Genomic DNA, 22428 nt, shown 5'->3' with positions numbered 1-22428 from the left:
GTGCCTCCAAAGATCTCCACAAACCCAGTCCTGCCTAGCTCACATGCATTCCAATCATCATATGCTGGTCAGGAATGGAGGGGGAAAAGTGCCTTGACAGGACTGACTATATATAGTTTGACAAGGCTATAGGTTATGAGGAAGGTAGCACAGAGGTTAGAAGCATGGAATCTGCAGCCAACCTTGCCTGGGCTCAGATCCTGGCTCCACCACTGACCAACTAGGTAACGTCAGGTAAGTTTCTTAATCATTCTGTGCCTCTGTTTCCTCATGTGTAAAATGGGGTTAACTGTATGCACTTCATAGAGGAGTTAAGGATTAAATGAGTTAATATGCATGAGCATTTAAAACAGGGCCTGGCCCATAGTAAGTCACTACATGGATCTTTTTTTTTTTATTTTTAAAGCTATGTATGACTGCCTTAGATATCTCCTCTTCGAAAGCTGTGTAGGACTATGAAGATAATATTCTAAGCTAATATGCAGTGAGTGCAATAGGCCAGGCAGTGTTTAGTGTAATGTACAGTATATCCCTTCAAGTCCACGCAACCCTGTCTTATAGATGAGGAAAGCAGAAGCTTAGAGTGGCTAGGTAACTCTTCCAGCGTTCCACCGCTGGTTTTGTGTAACACACCTGCCACAACTAGCTGTGAAACCTGGAGCAGGTTACTGAGCTCCTCTGAGCCTCTGTAAAAACAGAGGCTTGTACGTGTGGAACAACTCTTCTCTCATCCTTAGCGATGAGTGTGAGCCAGGAAAGTTCATTCTGCTCCCTGGCTTGGCAACTGCTTGCCTCAGCTCCACCATTCAAACCAATATGCTCTGTTCATACATCATACCTTTACTGAGGGCCCCAACAGGGAGACTGTAGGGGATAAAAAGATGAAAAGACACAGTCTTAACTTTGGGAGCAACAAGTCAGAAAGGGAGTAGGAGCCAGAGCTGGTGGCACAAGTGCTAATCTAAGGAGTTTGGACTTTGATTGGTGGGTGTGCTCGGTACTTTTGCTCTGTCCCACCTTCGCCACCTGATCCCCTCTCTACTCTGCTCTGTCCCCCACGAATCAGAAGGTCAGTCTCTAAGAACTATATCACGTGGGCTTTAGGCCCTCTGGCTTCCATCTGGGTCCAGCCAATCTCAGGAGGAGATCAGAGCACAGGAAGAAAGGTTACACTATTCATTCTCTGCCTCTCTCCCTACCAGCATGTGGCTCTGGCAGGAGCTGTGATCCTTGACCCAGGTCAGTGTCTACGGTGGACCCCTCTCCCATAGCCACAGATTTTGCTGGGTTCCTGTACCCCTCCCTTCCCCCACTGTGCCTGAGGTGGTAATAGTATCAGCTGTAGCCAGTCCCTGCCAGTCCCTCGGTGGGCCACCATCCCTTGTAGGTTTCCCTTACTGCACTCACCATCGTAAATAATCTCTCCATTAAAGGCTTTTCAATGGCCCTCTGAATGTGCGGGCTGTGTCCTGCCTGGACCCTAGCTAACACAGTAAACAAAGTACTGAATTTTCTTTTTTTTTAATTTGATGTAGGTAGAATAGAGTCCAGGAGACACTAGACACAGAGAACCAGTTAAGATATAAAATAAGAGATAAGGAGGGTCTGATGGAGGGAATGAAGTGGAGCAGACAGCTATCAATAGGACCTGGGATTATGAGCGGAGAGGGAAAAGCCAAAAATGGCGCCAAACTATAGACCAACATCCCGCATGAACATAGGCACAAAATCCTCAACAAAGTATCAGCAAACTGAATCCAGAAATGTGTTAAAAGGACAATGCATGATGACCAAGAAAGTGTAAGGCTGTTTCAATATTCTAAAATCAATTACTATAATTCAACATATCAAGTCATGAGATTATTCAATTGCATTAATTAGAAATGCAAATTAAAACTTATTTATTACAACTACACACCTATTGGAATGTGTGAAATTCAGAAAATCTGATATCAAAAACTGGCGAGGATATAAAGCAGCTGTTCATTGTTAGTGAAAATGAAAAATGGTACAGCCACTTTGGAAAACAGTGTGTCGTCTTTTAAGTTAAATATACACAGCATACAACCTAGCAATCCCACTTCCAGCTATTAACCAATAGAAATGAAAACTTATGTTCACACAAAAACCCATATGTGAAGGCTTACTTTATAATGTCTAATGTTGGCTTTATTTGTAACTGCCAAAACTTGGAACCAACACAAATGTCCTTCAACTGGTGAGTGGATCAACAAACGGTAGTATATTAGTGTAATGGAATACCACTCGGCAATAAAAAAAGAACTACTAATACACGCCACAACATGGGTGAACTACTAATACACGCCACGAAATGGATGAACTAATACACGCCACGACATGGATGAACTAATACACGCCACGACATGGATGAACTAATACACGCCACGACATGGATGAACTACGAATACACGCCACGACATGGATGAACTACTAATACACGCCACGACATGGGTGAATTTCAAATGTATTATATGCTAGATGAAAGATGCTAGACTCCAAAGGCTCCATACTGCGTGATTCCATTTACATCATATAATAAAAAAGGCAAATTATAGGGACAGAATAATAGATCAGTGGTTCCCAAGAATTGGGGTCAGGGGCCTGAGGAGACTACAAAATGCCACAAGGGAATTTTGGGGGTGGGGAATGGTGAAGGAACTGTTCTATATCTTGACTATGGTGGTGGTTATATGACTATATGCATTTGTCAAAACTCATAGAACTGCACACTAAAAATGGTCAATTTTACTGGTATGTAAATTATATTTTTTAAAAAATGTGACCCCCTAAAAATTGATATTTAAGTTCTAAGCCTGGGAAGTTGTAGTATCATTAAGAGAAACAGGGAAGCCATGAGGCCTGACAGTTGAGACACGTGCCAAACCTGGGATTTGTGGATTCTGTTCTTCCCAGACTGGCTAAATATCATCTAACCTTCTGTATGTCTAGTCCATGGAGCCACAGCGTCTGCAAAACCACAGGACGAGACCCACTCCCCATCACAGAGGTGGGCCAAATCCAATATGACACCTGTTTTTTGTTTTTTTAAAGAATTATTATTTATTTATTCATGGCTGCATCGGGTCTTAGTTGCAGTGTGCGGGCTCTCTAGTTGTGGCGTGCAGGCTCCAGGGTGTGTGGGCTCTGTAGTTGTGGCACTCGGGTTCCAGAGAGCGTGGGCTCTGTAGTTTGCAGCACATGGGCTCTAGTTGAGGCACGCAAGCTCAGTAGTTGTGCTGCGTGGGCTTAGTTGCCCCGCAGCATGTGGGATCTTACTTCCCTGACCAGGGATTGAACCTGCATCCCCTGCGTTGTAAGGCAGATTCTTTACTGCTGGACCATCAGGGAAGTCCGTTTTTGTAAAAAGTTTTACTGGAACACAGTTTCACCCATTCCTTTATCTACGTGCTACGACAGCAAAGTAGCTGCAACGTAGACCATATGGCCCACAAAGCCTAAAATATTTACCATCTGGCCCTTTACAGAAAAGGGGTGCTGATCCCTGCCCTATCCCAGGGGTTATAAGGCCAGGAGCTCCAAGTGACAGCGTATAGTCATGAAGGTAGCCAGGATTATGATAAAAAGAACACCCTACCTCACTGTGTGGGTGAAGAGTCACAGATTCTGGGAACTCTGGCGTTAGTGCATAACTTCAGAGAGGTCACTCATTCATTAGGCAGCTTAAGTAGGGGTCAGACCCTGGGCAGAAGGTGCCTATGAATCCTTTTCTACCAACAATTTGTTTATAATGTTGGGGGTTTCAGCGTGCTGAGCTAAAACCTATATTTTCCAGCCTCCCTTGCAAAGAGGTGTGTCTAGGAAGACAAATAATACAAGGTACAGTTTGGTAGAGTTTCTGGAAACGTTCTTTTAAGATAGGGCGGGACTTCCCTGGTGGTCCAGTGGTTAAAACTCCACACTCCAATGCAGGGGGTCCAGGTTTGATCCCTGGTCAGGGAACTAGATCCCGCACGCTGCAACTAAGAACCCACACGCCGCAACTAAAAAAAGAGCCTGGGGGACTTCCCTGGTGGCGCAGTGGTTAAGAACCCGCCTGCCAATGCAGGGGACACGGGTTTGAGCCCTGGTCCAGGAAGATCCCACATGCCGCAGAGCAACTAAGTCCATGTGTCACAACTACTGAGCCTGCGCTCTAGAGCCCGTGAGCCACAACTACTGAGCTCGTGTACCACAACTACTGAAGCCCACATGCCTAGAGCCCGTGCTCCGCAACAAGAGAAGCCACCACAGTGAGAAGCCCATGCACCGCAACGAAGAGTAGCCCCCGCTCGCCACAACTAGAGGAAGCCCGCGCGCAGCCACAAAGACCCAACGCAGTCAAAAATAAAATTAAATAAATAAATTTATAAAAATAACTAAATAAAAATAAAAAAAGAGCCTGCATGCCGCAAAAAAGATCCCGCGTGCCGCAACTAAGACCCGGCACAGCCAAAATAAATAAATTAAAAAGACGGCAATCTCAGTTGTCGGGCATATTCCCCCCCGACCTCCCCCTTCATTCTGCCTGAAATGCAGATTCTATGGCTCGAGTTGCCACATACATCTGACCACCAGGAGGCAATCTGAGGATGGAACACAATTTCCTGCAGATACTGGCACTGAGATGGTGAATCAGATGTCATCCATGCCCTTAAGGAACTCCATTTCATCAACAAGACAGGCAGGTAAACACATTTGTTATATGGTATGATAGAGCAACAGGAACCTGTGTGTGGCACAGAGAAGAGCACCATTAACTACATGGGCCCCAGGTGGTGTGCAAGCAGAAAAGGCTTCCTGGAGATGATGTAACAGGTCCGAGCTGGTCAGAAAGGCTGGTCATAGAGCTTCTCCAACACATCCTATGGCAAGGCCCTCCTTTTACTGGTGGTCCGCTTCTGTTCTTCTGGGGCCACTTTAGCCAGAAAGTTCCACTTCAGATTGACATGAAGTCTACCCTCATTTAACTTCCATCCCATTGGTCTTACTTCTACACTGTGGAACAACCTGTGATGTTCCTAATGAAACTCTCATGTTTCCTCTATGTTTCTTAGGTTGTTTGCAGATGGCCACAATAATTCCCTTCCTTGGTTTCATGCCTTGGGTAGTCAATCACTTTGCACAGTGACTCTGTACTTAGCCATGTCACTTGCTCTGGCCAATGGGACATTAGCAACATGACACAAGAGGTTTGAAAAGTACTTGTGCATTAAGGCTTGCTCTGTTGCAACTCCTGGGATCTCTGGAGGCATCACCATGTGAACGAGCCCAGGCCATCCTAATGGATCATAAGAAACATGTGACCAAGTCATTCCCTCTGCTCCAGCTGACAGTGAGTCAACTGCCAGTTGACTGAGATCATTTCAGGCTATCCAGTTCTAGCTGAGCTTACCTGGACCAGAACCACCACCCAGGTCACCCTAAGAACCATGAGAAATAATCAATGTTTGTCTTAAGGTACTGAATTTTGAGGTTGTTTGTTATACCACAAAAGCTAACTGATACACTCCTTTTACAGACCGAACTCCCTTAATTCCCTCAGACCTTCCTCACATTCTTTATCCTGCTGGCTAAGGCTGCTCTGGTTTGTCCATTGTCTAGATTGTCAATATGCCCCTGAAATGCAGCCCCAGAACTGAACACCATATCCTGAGCATATTCTGGCCTTCTTCCCTGTACATTACACTCCTGTTGCTTCCATTCATTTTAGAATTTAGACAGCCATGTCATCCTGACACATGGTAGGATTTTGCACATGTCCTAATATTCTGTACTTGTATAGTTAGGTTTTCAAAAATTTTAATTGTGGTAAAATACACATAACATCAAATTTACCATCTTAACCATTTAAAAATGTACAGTTCAGTGGCATTCAGTACATTCACATTATTGTGCACACTCACCACCACCCATCCATAGAACTCTTTTCACCCTGCAGAACTAAAACTCTATATCCATTAAACGATAACTCCCCATTCCCCCTCCCCCCAGCCCCTGGTAACTACCGTTCTACTTTCTGTCTATATGGGTCTGACTACCCTAGGTACCTCATATAAGTGTAACCATATTACACTTGTGCTTTTGTGACTGGCTTATTTCACTTAGCACAATGTCCTCAAGGCTCACCCATGTTGTAGCATGTGTCAGAATTTCCTTCCTTTTAAGGCTGGATAATACTCCACTGCATGCACATACCACATTTTGTTTATTCATTCATCTGTCAGTAGACACTTGGGTAGCTTCTACATTTTAGCTACTGTGAACAATGCTGCTATGAACATGGGTGTACAAATGACAGGTTTTTATTTTCAACTAAATTTATTTATTTATTTATTTATTTATGGCCGCACTGGGTCTTCGTTGCTGTGCATGACCTTTCTTTTTAGTTGCAGCGAGCAGGGGCTACTCTTCATTGCAGTGCACAGGCCTCTCATTGCGGTGGCTTCTCTTGTTGCGGAGCATGGGCTCTAGGCGCGTGGGCTTCAGTAGTTGTGGCATGCAGGCTCAGTAGTTGTGGCTCGCGGGCTCTAGAGCACAGGCTCAGTAGTTGTGGTAGATGGGCTTCGTTGCTCTGCGGCACGTGGGATCTTCCTGGACCAGGGCTTGAACCCTGCATTGGCAGGCAGATTCTTAACTACTGCGCCACCAGGGAAGCCCTCAGGGTTTTTTTTCAAGTGTCATTACTTGTTCTGGAATTTTGTCTTCCTGATGCTATTAGAATCATAAGCTATTCAGAAGCTTACAGATGGATGGAGCCGGGGTAGTTCCATCCAAGCTATTAAAAAATCTATAATACTTTGCCTTGTAACATATATTTTTAAGTTACAAATTATGCTTTCTATTTTTCACTGCGAGGCTTCAAAAGCCATTAGGGATTTCTACAGACCAACTTACTGCCTTGTAATAGTATATTTACCCTACAAGCCACACAAATGCAGTCAATTGATTTTCAGCCAAAGTATTAAATCAATTCAATGGGGAAAGAAAACTCTTTTTAAAAAATGGTGTTGTTGGGCTTCCCTGGTGGCGCAGTGGTTGAGAGTCCGCCTGCCAATGCAGGGGACACGGGTTCGTGCCCCGGTCCGGGAGGATCCCACATGCCGCGGAGCGGCTGAGCCCGTGAGCCATGGCCGCTGAGCCTGCGCGTCCGGAGCCTGTGCTCCGCAACGGGAGAGGCCACAACAGTGAGAGGCCCGCGTACCGCAAAAAAAAAAAAAAAATGGTGTTGTGGGCTTCCCTGGTGGCGCAGTGGTTAATAATCCGTCTGCCAATGCAGGGGACATGGGTTCGAGCCCTGGTCAGGAAAGATCCCACATGCCGCGAAGCAACTAAGCCTGTGAGCCACAACTACTGAGCCTGCGCTCTGGAGCCTGCGAGCCACAACTACTGAAGCCTATGCGCCTAGAGTCCCTGCTCCGCAACAAGAGACACCACTGCAATGAGAAGCCTGCGCACCACCAACAAAGAGTAGCCCCCGCTCACCGCAACTAAATAAAGCCCACGTGCAGCAATGAAGACTCAACACAGCCAAAAATAAATAAATTAATTTTTTAAAAATGGTGTTGGAACAATTAGATTTCCATATGGCAAACAAAAAACCTGACCCTTCATTTCTCACTGTGTACACAAAAATTAATTCAAAATGAATCAAAGACCTAAATGTAAAAGCCAGAACCATAAAGCTTCTAGAAAAACGTATCAGAGAACATTTTCAAGGCCATGGAATAGGTAAAGATTTCTTGGACAGGACACAAAAAGGATTAACCCATTGATAAACTGGATTTCAAAAATTTAAACAATTTCTGCTCATTAAAAGACTCCACTAAAAAAATAAAGAAGTAAGCCACAGATTAGCAAAAAATATTTGCCAAACACATACGTAACAAAGGACTTGTATGCAGAAGAAATCCTACAAATCAATGATGAAAAAATGAACAACTTGATTTTTTTTAAATGTCAAAGGACTTTGATTGCTTCACACAAAAGATACAGGAAAAGTCAATAAGCACATGAAAAGGTACTCCATATCATTAGTTATCAGGCATATGCAAACTAAAACCACTGCTGAGATACTCAAAATACTTGCTAGAATGGCAAAGAAAAAAAAACTGACAATCCCAAAGTTTGGAGAGGATATGGAGCAAATACAACTCTCATACATTGTTGGTGGCAGTGTAAAATAGTACAGTCTCTTTGGAAAACTGACGCTTTCTTCTAAAGTTAAACATATATCAACTCGAAGACACAGCAACTCCACTCGTAGATATTTACCCAAGAAAATGAAAACATACGTCCACAAAAAACGTTCTCAGCAGTCCTAAGTCATCTTAGCCCCAAATTGGTAATAAACCCAAATGTTTATGAATGAGATTAGATAAACAAATTATGGCATAGGCATACAATGGAATACAGAAAAGCAGTAAAAATGAATGAACTACTAATATATGCAACAACATGTGTGAATCTTAAAAATATTATGTTGAGTGAAAGATGTTAGGTACACACACCAAAAAAAACCCCATACTGTAGGATTCCATTTATTTGAGGTACAGGAACAGGCAAACCTTACTTATTAATGACAGTAGTCAGAAGTGGTAGCGTGGTGGTTGGCAGGTTGGGGTGTGGAGGAGAGAGGTGTGGAACCGACCAGAAAGGGGCACCAGGAAACGAATGATGGTGGAAATACTCTATATCTTGTGTTGCATTGTGGTTACATGGGGATGTATTTGTCACAACTCATCAAACTGAACACTTAGCATCTGTTCATTTAATTGTATGTAAATTATACCTCAATTTTTAACCACCATAAGTGGTGTCTAAGGGTATAGAACAACCTACTTGCACCCTGCGGATTTCATCTATAATCAAATTAAATGGACATGTGTGAATTAAAAGTCTCTTTCCTTTAAAACAAAACAAAAACCGTGTAAGAATACTTTTGGTACCAATACAGTTGGCCCTCCGTATCTAAGCATCCTCAGATTCAACCAACCATGGATCTAAGATATTAAAAAAAAAAAAAGAAAATACCAGAATGTTCCAAAACATAAAACTAGAATTTGCTGCACACCAGTGACTATTTACATAGTTTTACATTGTATTAACAACTATTTACATAGCATTTACATTGTATTAGGTATTTTAAGTAATCTAGAGATGATATAAAGCATATGAGAGGATGTATGTTATATGCCATTTTATATAAGGGGCTTGAGCATGCGCATATTTTGGTATCCATAGGGATCCTGGAACCACACTCCCACCCCCACCCGTGCGCGCGCGCGCGCACACACACACACACACACACACACACACACACAGGTACCGAGGGATGACTGTATGGAGAAAATGGCTGAAGCCAAGCTAAGGCCAATGATCTACTAAGTCTCGGCACTTGCTGAGGATCTGAAGAGGGCACTTTTCCCTAGCCAACATCACGCTGGATGAGCTGCTGAGCTGTGGGTGTTAGGCAAGTCCTCACCACTCACGAACAACTCATACTAAGGAAGTGAGGGTTCAGAAAGGAGTTCTTCTCCGGTATCGCCATAGGCAGGTGAAGTTAATGATGGCCATAAGTGAGAAATAATGTGTAACAGTTTGTGGTTGTAGCTGTACAGGTTGGGCAATAAGGTTAGCACACCACAAGGGTGGCTAGCTCAGCTCCCACCCCCCCACACACCCCATAACCAGCCCACAGCTGGAACTCCCCAGCAGCAGCAGGCTTTGAGAGCTATGCACCCTTAGGGCATCCCTCCTCAGACTTTGCCGCAGGCCTCTGGCCCCTCAGACACATTCCAAGGGGCCAGTACCAAGGGGCTTGTTTGGGAATTAGATTTTTCTGAGGATGCATTTTTTCAGTAATTGTATCTTAATATAAAATACGCTAAAATAAAGCATTGTGGCCAGTGATGAGGCCAGGACCCCAGTTATTGAGTTGGGCCCTCAATCAATCTTCCTATCTTTCTTCCTTCCTTTCCTTTCCTTCCCTTTCCTTCCCTTCCCTTCCCTTCCCTTCCTTCCTTCCTCCCTCCCTCCCTTCCTATTTATGTATTTATTTATTTATTTATCGTGCCATGTCGCTTGCAGGATCTTAGTTCTCCAACCAGGGATTGAACCCGTGCCCTCTGTGTTGAAAGCACAGAGTCCTAACCACTAGACAGCCAGGGAATTCCCCAAACTATTTTTTTTTAATTTATTTATTTTTATTTTTGGCTGCGTTGGGTCTTTGTTGCTATGCACGGGCTTTCTCTAGTTGTAGTGAGCAGGGGTTACTCTTGGTTGCAGCGCATGGGCTTCTCATTGTGGTGGCTTCTCTTGTGGCGGAGCACGGGCTCTAGGCGCGCGGGCTTCAGTAGTTGCGGCACGCGGGCTCAGTAGTTGTGGTTCGTGGGCTCTAGAGCGCAGGCTCAGTAGTCGTGGCACACGGGCTTAGCTGCTCCGCGGCATGTGGGATCTTCCCAGACCAGGGCTCGAACCCATGTCTCCTGCATTGGTAGGCGGATTCTGAACCACTAAGACACTAGGGAAGTCCCCCAATTTATTTTTAAAACAGATTGTGACATTAGCTGTGTTTCGTCCTACCTCTCTGGCCATTTCTCTGCTAGTTTCTCCTGATAACGACTGTGGTAACCATTGCTCCTGGCTCATGACTGATGATCCTATTCAGTCTCATGGCTTTAAATACTATCTATTCTCTGACAACTCCGAAAGTTATCAGCCAGGTCCTCTTCCTTGAGCTCCAGGCTAGTATAAACAACCGCCCATCTGATGTACATTTCGACTTCGTGTCCAGAACTAAACTCCTGATGTTTCTCCCCACCAAACTCTCTCTTCCCACAATGGCTTCATCTCAGGAACTGATAACACAAATTTTCCAACTGTTCAAATCAAAACCTTGGAGTAGTCTTTGATCCTTCTTCTCTCACACTTCTCACCTGATCCATAAAAACAAGTTTTGCTGGCTCTCTACCTTCAAAACGCATCCTGTATCCAAGCACTTCCTACTACTCTATTGCCACCACCTTAGTTCAAGTCACTATCACCTCTCTCCAGTGCTACTATGACAGCCCACCTGGTCTCCCAGATTCTACCCTGCCCCTTCCCATGCTCCCCAATCTATTGTCAACAAAGCACTGTGAGTGACGCAATTAAAATGTAAGTCAGATCAAGCCACTCCCCTGCCCGAAGGCGCCACAAGCTTCCCATCTCTCTTATAATAAAAGCCAAGGTTCTTCCCCTGACCTACAAAAGGCCCTATGTGATCTGTCTGCACCCTATCCTCTTTCTGACCTTATACCCAATTTCTCTTCCCCTTGCTCACTCTGCTCCAGCCACAGTGGTTCACTGCTGTATGTATCTCAAACATACCAGGTATGTCTCTGTCTCAGGGCCTTTGCGCTGGCTGTTCCCTCTACTGTACAGATGATATCAATTTGGCTTACTCATTCCCTCACTTCCTTCAGGTCTCTACTCAAATGCTGTCTTATCAGAAACAGGTTTATCTTCCCATTGTTGGTCTCATCCTACCACCCCTGCTAGAAAGCATGCTCCTTGAGGAAAGGGAATTTTTTGTCAGTTTTGTTCACTGCTGTACCCCCAAGTTCCTAGAACAAGGCCTGATATGTAGTGGGTGCTCAGTAAATATTTGCTGAAAAAAATGAAAGATATCAGACCTTGCTTCTGCGTAGTTAATCAATAAACAAAAACGTATATACTGAACTCATCAAAACTGTATATAATTCTGTATGATCTTGGGATATGTTCACAAATGTAATAAAGAGAGTACTTACATTGTTAATTAAATAGTCTGGGGCAGAATCTGGTTTAATGGTTTAGGAAAGAAAGCATCATATAACAGAATAGCTCTGTCTGCCAATTGGGATTAGGAAAATGAGCTGATGCTCTCAGTCTTAAGCTACAACTTGACCTGTCAAGAGGGGCCCTCACCCAGAACTGTCTCTCCAACTACCACCACTCCTCTACATGACACGACTCAAGCTTATCAGTTAGCTCAGCCCCCTTGTAGTCAAGTTTCCTCTCTCTAACAGAGAAGCACACTGTAAATCAAGCCTTGGGACTTCCCCGGTGGCGCGCAGTGGTTAAGAATCCACCTGTCGGGCTTCCCTGGTGGCGCAGTGGTTGAGAGTCCGCCTGCCGATGCAGGGGACACGGGTTCGTGCCCCGGTCCGGGAAGATCCCACATGCCGCGGAGCGGCTAGGCCCATGAGCCATGGCCGCTGAGCCTGCGCATCTGGAGCCTGTGCTCTGCAATGGGAGAGGCCACAACAGTGAGAGGCCCACGTACCGCAAAAAAAAAAAAAAAATCCGCCTGCCAATGCAGGGGACACGGGTTTGAGCCCTGGTCCGGGAAGATCCCACATGCCGTGGAGCAACTAAGTCCGTGAGCCACAACTACCGAAGCCTGCACGCCTAGAGCCCATGCTCCGAAACAAGAGAAGCCACCGCAATGAGAAGCCCGCGCACCGCAACGAAGAGTAGCCCCCATTTGCCGCAACTAGAGAAAGCCCGTGTGCAGCAAGGAAGACCCAATGCAGCCATAAATAAATACATAAATAAATAAGTAAGTAAATAAATAATCAATCGAGGCTTGCAGGACCACAGTGATCCAGCACTTAGGGGCTATATTCAGTCAAATGCCAACAGACAATCCTGAAGGGAAAGTAAGTGATAGTGGACTCAAACAAGTGATGGTGATTCAAACCTAACCGGTTCCTAAGGAACCACTCTGGCTGCAGTGAAGCCTTCCTGCCCCCACAGCCAGTCCATCCCTACAACCCATCAATTGGACATCTTAATGCCCCTTGAATTCATCCACTGCTCTGGTTCCCTGAACAGACATCGAGTGAGTCTCGATGGAAATGGACCTGACCATTTTCTTCCCCAGCCTCTAAGTGACCCTAAGATAAAGCCCAAATTCCTTCACGGGCTCTCCCCAGTGTGGGTTGGGCCTTTTCCCATCTCTCCACCTTACCACTTTCTCCTTTACACTGCACTCAGCATGCTAGCAACTACCAAATCTAACTCTTTCAGTCCTGCTCTGAGATTCTGGTCCAAACTGTTTGCTCTGCCTGAAAGAATCTTTTCTTTTTCTTATTTCCTCAGGATAACTCCTTCTCAGATCTGTTAGGGCTCCAGTTAAACACCACTTCTTCAGAAAAGCTGTGCCTGAGCTTTGGCTTTCACAGTGCCCGTCACACTGCACTGGGATCTGTCATGATGTCAAGACGTTGCCCATCTCACACTTTGCTGTCACCAGGACAGAGCAGTGTCTGAAGCTGAGTAGGTGCTGCTGCGTAATGATTGAGGACTGAGCATATGAATGAATAAGTACGAGAACAGATGAATCAAGAACTCAGGTCAAAGCCTTTGTGGTAGCTGCACTGACTAGAAGGCAACAGTTTTTCCTGCTCAAGTTCTTCTTTTCCTTCCTATTTTATTTTTTTTTTAAGATTTAATTCTATTTATTTTTGGCTGTGTTGGGTCTTTGTTGCTACGTGCCGGCTTTCTCTAGTTGTGGCGAGCTGGGGCTACTCTTCGTTGCGGTGCTCAGGCTTCTCCTTGCAGTGGCTTCTCTTGTTGAGGAGCACGGGCTCTAGAAGCACTGGCCTCAGTAGTTGCAGCACACGGGCTCAGTAGTTGTGGCACGCAGGCTTAGTTGCTCCACGGAATGTGGGATCTTCCCAGACCAGGAATCGAACCCGTGTCCCCTGCATTGGCAGGCAAATTCTTATCCACTGTGCCACCAGGGAAGTCCCTCCTTCCTACTGTAAATAAAATATGTTCTAAAATCTTTAAGAATATAAGCTTCTTTGTTGTTGTTTTTTTTGGCCACACCACAGGGCTTGCAGGATCTTAGTTCCCTGCCCAGGGATTGAACCCAAGCCCCGGCAGTGAAAGCGCCGAGTCCTAACCGCTGGACCACCAGCGAATTTCCTGAATATAAGCTTCTCTGAATGATGCTCCAGAACTGATACGTGGAACATTACCACAGGAGGGGGGTGCCATGATGTAACATCCAGTTGCAAAGGGATCTATAACATAAGAGCATAATTCTTGAGCATGGTAAAGGAGCTAAAATTAAAACGTAAAGGTCAATTTTAAGCTCAATCCTCCTTTTGCAAAACCCAGGAAACTGGTAGGGAAATAAGTAGCCTTCCATGTGGCCTTCACCATCAGTCACGTACCAAGAACTAATTAGAAAGGTATGTCCAACTGTCCCCCAGCCCTCCTTTGGGCCTCCCAACACCTGGAATTGAGATACTGTGGTAGACAGGCTGCCACTGGGTGGATAGCAGTGCTGGACCCAAGAGGGAAGACAACCACACCTCATCACCCGAGCCTGAGCAGGAACCAGGGGAAGTATGCAGCTTGAGTTCTGAACTGCATGTTCACAGCAGAGGGACTACCTGCAGTTCAGTTAGAGCTCCCCATGAACCAGCTTGTACTTATAGTCTGAAAGGGTAACACTGCTTTCTGAAGGACTGCTTTCAGATAAATGTGAAAGTGTTTCTTTACCTACATGTATGTTTCCATTGAAAAATAAAAGCCAAACAAAACAAACAGGCATTGAGTTTTACGCATGAGTTATGACAAATACTTTGGTCCCTGGGTTTCAATGATCCAAAGGCTCTGTGGCAAGGTTTAGTTTTTCTATGATTTGTTTATTTTAAGTGTCTTACACTGACTCAATGACACAGAGATCGCTGCCTTCTCACTGACAGCAAAAACACAAACAGGACCAAGGAAAGAAATGCTATTCCCCCATTTCTACAAGCTGACACGGAGGTAAACTGTTAGGCAGCCACCAGAGAGCAGGAGAGCATACCCAGCCCTAGCCAAAGATGCCAGTTCCTCATCTCTGCACTACCCTCCACACAGTGTCCTAGGAGGGACACTAATGAAAGGCCTAATGACCTGCCTAATGAGGTGTAACTACACAATGTACAAAAGGGTCAGCTAAATTGGGTCATAAAGGAGAAGTAAATTTAACACCCACAGAGGTATCTGGATAATTATTAGATCTGAAAGTTAGTTTCAGCTGATGATTACAGTAAGAAAAAGTACTTATCTACCAGCTGTATTAATTCCTTATTGCTTTTGAAAGTCTGGCAATAGCAAGATTATTTTTTCAAAGATTGCCTTAACAATGAGTTCTAGACTGACATCAACCTGAAAATTCCATCCTCAGCCCTACTCTCTCACAGAGCAATTTTATCTAATCCTTCAACTTCACTCTGACCTCCACGCAAACGTCCTTAACTGGCTCTATACTTCTAAGTGTCTACTGGAAATCCCACCCGAGAGACCTACCAGCTTCTCCCAACCCCAAATCACCTTTCCTCTCCTTCTCCTGTGCTCCCTCACTCCACTTAATGGTACAATATCCAGTCACCAGAGTTCTTTCCTCATTTGTTCCCTAATATTTGTAAGGGCAACAATGAGTCAGGCATTATGCCAGAAGGTGGGGCACAGAGCAGTGATCCAGACAGGTCAGGTTCCTGGAGCTTAGTTTCCATTTCTTGCTACACCCACTGCTGAATACCAAGGAATAATTTGACAGAGGAACACAATGAGTGGCAGGCATGTGACAAAGACTCTGCCTTTGCTGAGGTAAAGCACACTTGGCTGTGATGCATGTGAAGTAGCCAACCCTAGAGTGAGGTATATTACATACTTTGGTTTTACCTGTAATCCCAAGAAGAGGATGAGTTTTTAATTATAATAATAAAACATTTTTCAATGTGCAAACCTAATTTACTAAGGTTTCCTTTGTGTTTTCCACACTCTATATGGATACAAGCATCCTGTCGCTGTGAAAATGGCTATTTCTATGGCAGCAAGAGACCCTTTAGAGAATTACCTATCTGCCTTCCTTCAGATTTTGGGTGTAGGATGTTCTTAGGTTACCCCAGAACACAACAACCCTGACCGGTGTTCTCTAACTCTGTTATATGGCCTCTGGTCACCAGGAAGGTTGAGTAGTTCTCCAGTGACTAGACATGCCTGGTGCCCTTCACAAACATCTCGACTTGTATGCGGAAAACTGCTTACCAACTAGGCCATGATCATGCTCAGCTGTGTTAAACCTGAGATGTAAAATAATCTAATCTCAGGACAGTCTTTGCCATAACACCTCCTTTTTCCTGTTTTCCTTTTGGTTAATGTGTAATGGAGGAGGCCGGTTATAAAATACAGGGTGTATATGGGATATGCCCACCTGAAAATAGCCATTCATTTTAGTATTTTAGAATTTTCTGAGTATTGTTTAAATGATGCTCAATGTCCTACCTCACTATTGAGACTCTAAGCTCTTTCAGGACCAAGACTGTATTAAGGAGATAACAGGTCCCTGAAACTTAACACTTCAAGGTATTTGGTAACACTCCTATAATAATTTGGAAATTACTTGAAGGCATTTAAATGTTCTTTGGACAACAATCTTAGCATATCAGGAATATTAAGCAGTGAAGGAAGGAGAAACAAAGACAAAAATTTTAAAAGAATAACTACTATGATCAGGAGCAAGCCTTCGGTCGGGGGAACCAAAACAGCCGTTTAAGCACAATGATTTAGCTTCGAAAATAAGATCAGATAAGAAATACTATGTTCAATCATTTCCCCCATTGCTTCAAAAAGCAAGCTATGTCCCCTTAGCACCTGGCACAGGAATATGAGTGCAAAAGGCTGAAAAGTAACAGGAAGTACAGCTGATCTCTCTGCCATCCCCCATTTCCCTGACAATGAGAGGATGCCTGGATGACAAATACACATCTCACAGGCTCCCAGAGCCACCCCCAGAGAGGCCCCTCTGAGATGATAACCATTTCCTAGCAGGAACCACCACCAAGCTGCAGAAACCATTAACCACGTGGAACATCCTAAAATGTGCTTTGAGATGCTATAATACAAAACCATCCATCAACAAGCACCAAAAGAGACCCTAAGAGTCAAAACTATTCATCAACGAGCACCAAAAGAAGTAGCAGTCTTAGAAAGCTGCATAAGATCTGTACAGTCACCTTTCAAACACGTACATGTAAATTCATTATCCTAGGTAACTGCACTACTGTTTGGTTCATGACACCTGAGTTAATTAGGAAACATCAGTGCTGCCCCGTCCCTGCCACCGTTCTCCCTCCACCACTTTTAATGCAGTCAGAGAGCAAGAAGGGGTGAGGGCTCGCAGAGAGAAAACAAGTTCAGTATCATTCTTTACACAAGCAAGAAACTTTCAGGAGGGGTTTGTTGGTTTGTTTGCTTTAATATTTACTCATTACAGAAAATTACTATGTGTTCTTTTTATGTTCCTTTTTGCTAAGTTTTTACATCTGTTTGATGTACTTGTAATCCAACTGTATTCACAACTTTGTATCCTGATTTTTTTTCACTTACTATTTTGACATGCATTTTTCATGTTGTCACAGACAGTTTTTAAGGGTTACGTGGTATTTTACTGACTACATGAACCAGCTTTTCCTTTCTCTAGTGTTAGGCACCTATGTCATTTTCCAATTTTCTGTTATAACCATTATACAGGTTAAGAAATTATGGCCCAGAAATTACATGATTTGCCTAACATTATCATTCTAAGCAAAATATAATCGTGAAAGTAAATAATAAAGATTTTGAGGTTGTAAAGTGATATGGTAAATCTCAAAGCCAAGTAGAAGCGTTTCCGGTTGTATTTTGGGATTATCTATTCTCATGAGAAATTGAGAGCTGACAGTTTGAGAGGAGCAGAGTTATCCCAGGCCAGAAAGGAAGACTGTGCTCAGTACTTAGTTCCCATTCCTCAAAGCCTTCGTTCCTAATCTTTCATAGTAGAAGACAGATAGGAACCATTACAGAAGCAGCTTCTGGGAATGGCTCAGAGAGGTGGTGGGGAGACTGAGGTATCCTCACAGCAATTCCTGGCAATCCTGGGTCCCAAAGAGTGTGGCATTTTGTCACTGGCAACCTTGAAAACCGACAGTACTTAGGACAAAGGCACTACTTGCAATTCCCCTTCTAAGAGCAGGAACTAAAGAACACGTGTTAATACCGGGTAGGGTTTGAGTGTATTTAAGTAATGCAGGAACATTCACCTCTTCCTTCTTAATGTTTAATCCTATTTTCTAAGTGTTCATTCCCATCATCACGAAAAAGAAATATTTACTCCATTTCTCATTTCCTTTGTCTGGGTTTAAAGACATGGTACTTTAATGAGCTCATTCCTGACCTAATGGCTATTTCATAAGTGAATGTTAGCATGCTAGGAAGTCTTACTGTGTTCATGTTTTTCTCAGCATCTTTTATCATTCTGATTTTCATGAGCCCAAACTTATTTCAACTATCTTTCATTCCCCTCTCTTAAAAACACCTGACATCTAAATTTTCAAGTAATTTGGACTTTTAGGCTGTCCTGAAGTTTACTAATACAAAGCTGCTTTTATTTGTATGTTAAGAAAAATAATGTCCTATTACTATACTGTAAACGAATTCTCAAATATAGCAAAACAACCAATTTTTTTCTAGACACTGTCCAATTCTAATAGTGGATTTATCCTAGAATTGGACTTCCTATTATAAAAACACACAAGGGACTTGTTAGGCATCAGAAGGGCTCTTCTGCTTCTGAGTGAGTGGTCGCTGATTCCTGTGTTTTCCGAACACCAACTCTGTATTACAACTTCCTACATGAGATCACGCTGTGTGCCCATTTTATTTCTCCTCTTATTGTATAACTAGAAAAGCAGTTCAGTGAAAGTAAATCCTGCTAGCATTACTGGTTTATCTGGTAAGTTGGCCTGTTAAATACTGTTGATTACTTTACTACAGGCCAGGTTTGATAACTGCGCTCAGCTGTCCCAGAAAATGGAATGGATGTTAAGTAATTATTTGTCAAAGGTCTCATTGCCATAGCAATGAAGAAACACTTTGAGAGTGTGCGCATCTTTCTCCTCTGAAAACAAGTGTCTTTCTGATTAGAGGGGCAAAAATAATGCACACAAATCCATGGGGCACACTCACCACATTTAAGCATTATCTTCTCCAAATGCTCATTCAAGGAAGTATTTGCACTGACATTCAAAGTACCCTCCCACCCCCTATCCAGTGCCACAGATGGTAATTGCTCCCTTCCGTCTACTTTGATTTTGGCCTACTTGTCTGTCTTCTATCTGGGCCAATGCTAAAGTAATGAGGGTTTCTACACAGAATACAATAATTTTCATAAAGCTTTTCTGACAGGATTTGGTTAACAGTGCCAACGTTCCCCCACAGATTACGTATCCTTCTGATAATACCCCATTATTTCTTGAGGTATTTATACAAATATTTCCAGAGATGGAAGAAAAGTCAATAAAATGCAAAGCCGCAATTGCCATAGTTATGGACACAGGAAGAACAAAGCTTTCTTCCTTAAACTGATTTTACCTATTAACATCATCATACTTTCAATGCATCTTCTCTTATCACTCTGAGGGGTAAAAAAAACAACAACCCTGCAGCAAAGTCAAATACACAGTGATAATTAGTTTTATCAAGCTAGCAACAAACTGACATCGATGATTAGAATTAGGGACCATCTTTTAAAAATCACACACTTCTTTTCCCCATATTACAAACATTTATGTCTTTTGGGGGAGTACTTATTTTTTCATTGCTAATCCTACTACTAATGAGTTCTAGTATTACTATAGAAATCACATATTTGCATTTTCCCAACAAATAAAAATAACAGATCAGATCCAGACCAATCATTCCATAGGAAAGGTATAGAACAACCAGGTGGTAAGAGAAAGTCTCTCACAATAGAATCTTTAGCTGTAAAATGGTGGGGGTGGGGTGGGTGTCTACCAATAGTACTGTCTGCTGAAAATTTTCAGCTCTTGGTACAGATAAATTCTCTAAACTCCTAGTCCAAAAGCACTAACTTTTTCACATTTTCTGTAAAATGGATGGCCTTAAAACTCTTGTTCCCTGGTGTAGCTTTTCAGAAGGAAATGAGTTTCCTTATCAAGAATGTATCTAGGGGCTTCCCTGGTGGCGCAGTGGTTGAGAATCCGCCTGCCAATGCAGGGGACAAGGGTTTGATCCCTGGTCCCGGAAGATCCCACATGCCGCGGAGCAACTGAGCCCGTGCGCCACAACTACTGAGCCTGCGCTCTAGAGCCCATGAGCCACAACTACTGAGCCCACGTGCCACAACTATTGAAGCCTGTGCACCTAGAGCCCGTGCTCCGCAACAAGAGAAGCCACCGCAATGAGAAGCCCGCCTACCACAACGAAGAGGAGCCCCTGCTCTCTGCAACTAGAGAAAGCCCGCGCCCAGCAACGAAGACCCAACGGCAGCCAAAAATAAATAAATAAGAATGTATCTAGATTTCCTGACTACCATCTTCTCCATATCTCTCCACATCACAATAATGCATTAAGTGTCTTTTCTAATTTAAACAGTTGTTCCGTTCACCTGAAGATCACAGACTCGGGGCTCTTCCTTCTGAGACCTCTGTGCCCCATAGCTTACAAAGGTCCTCTGCCCTGTGCGACCAGTTTCTGGATACTAAAAGCCACCTACTTCCTTCCTCGTGTGTCTTGCCCTCAGCATGACACTGTGGGAACAATGAACAAAAATAAGGTTAATAACCTTCCTTGGTATCTATCCAAGGCAGCTTTAAACTTTTCTACTCCTGTCTTGTTCTTTACATGCTGCTGTAAACTCTTCACACCACCATTCACAAGTCCTGATCTCCCGGCCCCCTCTTCCTCCCTCACCATTCATCTGATAATGCCTTGAGAATACTTCACCTCACCTTTTGTCTTCGCAAGTCCATCTGCTTCCTTCTTGAGCTTCAAAGGTAGACCAGGCCCAGGGAGATCTGGCCAGTGGACACTGCGGGACTGGCAGAGCCACCGCACCTTCTGGAGTGTCCCTTCTCCCACCTGCCACCTGACGCTCTTTTCTTAAAGATTTATCCCCCAAAAGTACCATCTCATTCTGAAAGACGATGGACCAGCTACCCCACGAGCCCTTTGTTTGAGGTTCCCATACCTCACATTCTTATCCACAAAGCGTCGGTCCTCACACAGGTAGGGGGTTCTGCTCGGCACAGGGCGGGGGAGCCTAGGTTTTCGCGTCCGGTAAAGGGATGGGTTATGGCCGAGGTCCTTCCAGGAGCCAAAATTCTAAAATCCTACGACCAAACTTGCAGGTCCTATTTCTGAGGCGGGAGGACGAACTCTGGAGCGACCCCCGAACTCCGAGCCCATGCTGGCTGTTAGAACGGCCCCCTCCAGCCCCAGCTCTGCGTATCCCCGCCTCCGACCTCGGGCGCCGAGCCGCGGAGGAGGCCCGGCAGGCGCCCGCTCGCCGCCGCGCCATGCCCTTCTTCATCCTCACCCGCCGTCGCCGGCCGCCTCTCACCTGGCAAACTGGCATGCCCCGCCCTGGGCCGCACCGGAGACCAAGGGTCTGGACGGGTCTCGGCGGCCACCAGCCCTCCTTGAGGAAGGCTGGCGGGGACGCACGGACCCCAGAATCTAGCGCGCAGCCACCGGGAACGCGCCGCCTGGTTTCTAAGGAACCGGGGTCTGGAAAGGGAGGGGCGGGACGGCGGGAGGTCTGCGCATGCTCCCTGACGGGGGTGGACCACCGCAGGGAGGGGCCGTGGCCGAGAGTTGCGCATGCTCGCTGGTTGGGGGCGGAGGTTAAGCAGTCTGGCTGGAAGCCCTGGTCATTCGTTTCCGGCGGTGGAGGCGGCAGACGGAGAGGTTTCCCAGCCTAGGCTTCTTTCCGGTCTGTCGCCCGGCAGCAAGAGCGAGGAGGGTCTGAGTAGTGTGGTGGGCATTGGTTGTCCCAGAAAGAAGGAAGGTCTGCTGCTGGATAACGATGTATCTTTGCGGAACGACAGTTCTCTCGAATTCGCCGGACTTCGCGGCTTTCTGACTAATGACTCGCTTTTTCGTGCCTGTCTGGGGTCCTCTTCTGGATGTTCTTTGGTTGTTCCTTACAAGTCAGTGCTTTTCAAGACTGTGACCTCAGTCCTCCTGATCTCTTTACTGGAACCTAGTTCCCCCCAAATAAACACCACTTTGTAACGAGAGTACCCTTTGTTTCACCAACTGTCCGCTAGAGCAGCGAAATAAACCGGTAAGCCTTAGTGTAAAACAGGCTATGTTGGAAGTGTGTCTGGAGGGAAATGAATTTACTGTGGCTTTACTTATGGAACCAGACATTTGTGCTTAATCTAATACTCCACTCTTCCCTCTGCACTAGCTTTTCCCTGAGAGTCCTGTAAAATGCCCCTGAGGGAAGCATTCTGTAGTAATGTAAGTTTGGAAAATGCTGGGTTAAGCTACACATCTTAACACAGGATTTTCAGAGCTTTCAATTAGTGGGTGATGTTC

General features: G+C 44.7%; 1 protein-coding gene across 2 annotated transcripts in view; it reads right to left on the bottom strand.

The window, feature by feature from the left end:
- GFOD2 (Gfo/Idh/MocA-like oxidoreductase domain containing 2) overlaps positions 1-21578 on the bottom strand; it is a 37801-nt gene extending 16223 nt beyond the window's left edge. For both annotated transcript variants that reach the window (XM_082862595.1, XM_082862596.1), the window contains exon 1: positions 21446-21578. The gene's annotated coding sequence lies outside the window, so the exon portion shown is untranslated. The remainder of the gene's footprint in view (positions 1-21445) is intronic.
- Positions 21579-22428: the final 850 nt, after the last annotated feature.

This window comes from Leucopleurus acutus (genome assembly GCF_964270905.1).
Source record: "Leucopleurus acutus genome assembly, chromosome: 20".
In the NCBI taxonomy this organism is placed as follows: domain Eukaryota; kingdom Metazoa; phylum Chordata; class Mammalia; order Artiodactyla; family Delphinidae; genus Leucopleurus; species Leucopleurus acutus.
The sequence above is the reverse complement of the archived record's forward strand: the minus strand, read 5'-3'. Positions and strand labels throughout refer to the sequence as shown.